The sequence below is a fragment of the Mus musculus genome, chromosome 4 (genome assembly GCF_000001635.26).
Source record: "Mus musculus strain C57BL/6J chromosome 4, GRCm38.p6 C57BL/6J".
Lineage (NCBI taxonomy): Eukaryota > Metazoa > Chordata > Mammalia > Rodentia > Muridae > Mus > Mus musculus.
This window is the reverse complement of record NC_000070.6, coordinates 15,878,114-15,881,263: the sequence shown is the minus strand read 5'-3', so window position 1 is coordinate 15,881,263 and position 3,150 is coordinate 15,878,114.

Below are 3,150 nucleotides of genomic sequence, written 5' to 3'. Positions count from 1 at the left end.
GCACCCCGCACCCAGTTCTCTGTATTTATCCCGCCGGCCCCAGGCCGGGCCACGCCTCCTCCTGCCTCCTTTTCCTAGCTCCCGCCTCTTGCTCTCACCAACCTTCTTCCCCTCCCCTCCGATTTCTCTCTTCCCAGGAAATAGCTGGAGCTGGAGTTTTGGAGTCTAGGAAGCAGCAGGTGGTGGGGATCCCTTGCTCAGACTCATTTCTCCTCACATCCCCCAGGTTCAGGGAGGCTTTCACTCCTGAATGTTAGAGTAAAGCAACATACCTAGAATTGTTTGATTTTTTTTCAGATGGAAGGGAAAGCTGACTGATAAACCACGTCAGTGGAGATTTTGTCTACTTAGTATTTATCGAGGCAGTTGAGTATTTGAACAAAATCAGATGTCAAGTGTTAGTTTAATTTGATTAATGCATACGTTGCTGTGGTTAATTGTAACAATGCTTCATATTGCGCTAATGGAGACCATCACGTGGCTGTTTAAGATGTGAGCTATGCTTAGAGACAGCAGAATGCAGGAGTCTGCTGCTCTTGCTGTTGTTACTTTTTGAGCTTGAAGCAGAATTATTGGAATGTAGTAGAATTAACTTATAAGAATTTAAGATGTTAGGAAGGAAGTGATTTTATCGATGCCATTAGTTACTTGCATCTTACAAAGTAGAAACTGAAAGAAATGTCACCAGGCTAACCAGTGACTCCGTAGCAGCCCCACTCACTGATTTTACAGCTGCGCTGCTTCTATCTCTAGGTGAGGGATTTTTTTCCAGAAACTGGAAATCATTAGAGGTGGGAAAAATATCCGGCTACATGTTACAATTGGTATTTTAATATGACAAATACTGTATTTAGGTTTTCTTTTACGTAAGTATTTCTAAGTTATCTAATTGTCCATCTTTTGAGACCTTATGGTCTGCTGAAAATGAACCCTATGTGTCTGGTTACAGTAACACAAAAGCAAACCAGTGTGGTATAAACTTTCAAAACGAGCTCATGAAGCGCCACAGGTTTCACGTGTGTCATAGAATATGGAATTCACCACATTTGTGTTTCCTCCAATAGTGGGATTGTGAGGCAACCAATTGTCTTCTCCAGACAAGTCCTGCAGCCATGATACTCTAAAGTTTTCATGGATGTAAGTTTTGACTTTCATCACCTTATCTGATTCTCACACAAATCTCAGACTGATATTATACACAAAGCAAGCCAAACTCTGAGAGGATAACAAGGATATTGTTTTTACTTAAAAAGATTATGTGCATGCCCAGTTGTTTATATTTTCATCCATTCAGTGAACACTTATCAACAGCTTTTGGGTCAGGTACTTTGCTAGGTCCTGCAAGTAGTGCAATAAAACGTATTAACCTTACCTTCTGTGGCTTACAAAGGTAAAGGGGCATTTGACCCAATACACGTCAGTTACTTTTGTTCATATACCTCTTAATTTCCAGGGAAAACTGAATCTCAGCCTACCCAAGTCACATCCTCATACAAAAGTTTGTTCCTCGGTAGACACTTCCTCCATTAGCCCATGTTTACATAACATAGTTTTCCATCCTAATTGTAGACATTCCATCTTTTTTAGTGTTCTACTGTGACAAACAGCTGCAACAAATATCTTCAGATATTTATTTTAGATATACATTTTTTCCTGGTCATAGGGGTACTATTGTTAGTACAAAAGCATATATAATTTAAAATTTAAAGAACATTTCTAGATTAGTTCTTTTAGTTTGTATCAACTCAGATTAACAAGCTGTAAACATGGCATCCTCAACATCTTTGAATGTTATAGTCTTCAATTTCTTCAATTTACATTTTGATTTTCTTTTTTTTTTCATTTTGATTTTCTAAGGTAATATTTTTTCCTGGATAATTTTTTTTAGCAGAAGAAATGTAACTTCATAAAATACATTTTTCTCTTAAATAACTATTAGTCTTAGACTCTCATTTAAAATCAACATCTCTTTTTAGACATTTTTGGTGTCACTTCAAAATTAAATTGAGTTTAAGGACACTAAACAAGTGTGTGTTTCAGTTCTACAGCTCTGAAGTAACTTAAGAACTATTTCTGCCTTTTGCCTGCCGAATTTTTCAGTTCATTAACCAAGATTGGGAGGGTGTTATTTTTCAAATATTCAGGAACCTCTCTCACCTTCTAGGATTCTGGAAGAAGTACACACCCTTTGAATACTGTGATTGTTCCATAAGATTAAACTTTCCAAAAGCATTGCAAAGCACTCTTATGACTTGCCTCTTAGGCCTCATTACACAGCATTCAGGTGAACAGGTTCACGATCCCACGTGTCATAAGAGGAGAAAAAAAATCTCCAGCACAATTAAACTCTTTCCCATTTCATGTTACTGAATTATTGCATCTGTATTTAGACTTAGGCCCTACTGGCATGTACTGGCTAGTTTTGTGTCAACTTGACACAGCTGGAGTTATCACAGAGAAAGGAGCTTCAGTTGGGGAAATGCCTCCATGAGATCCAGCTGTAAGGCATTTTCTCAATTAGTGATCAAGGGGGAAAGGCCCCTTGTGGGTGGGACCATCTCTGGGCTGGTAATCTTGGTTCTATAAGAGAGCAGGCTAAGCAAGCCAGGGGAGGCAAGCCAGTAAGGAACATCCCTCCATGGCCTCTGCATCAGCTCCTGCTTCCTGACCTGCTTGAGTTCCAGTCCTGACTTCCTTGGTGATGAACAGCAGTCTGGAAGTGTAAGCCAAATAAACCCTTTCCTCCCCAACTTGCTTCTTGGTCATGATGTTTGTCCAGGAATAAACACCCTGACTAAGACATGGCAGTTCAAATCACTATGCATATGGGAGAACCAGAACCTTTCAGGTTGAATGAATGCTTTCTTAGCCTTCAAGGGGAAAAGAAAATGCTCAGATATTTTACTATGGGTTCAAGCACATGAAGGATTCCATCATGCTCTCTTATGAACATGTCCACACATAGGATTTCTAATAGATTAGTCAAGCCTTCTTGGGGAGAGACTCATGCTGTTACCTACTAGTGTTTCCTGAAAGATCTTACATCCCCCTTTCCCAGAAGTTGAAAGGTTTGTAGAGATGTTTTGGTAAAAGGATTCTATTCTTAGTTAGGTAGCTACCATGGGAAGTATGTTTCATTCGGGGTGCTAC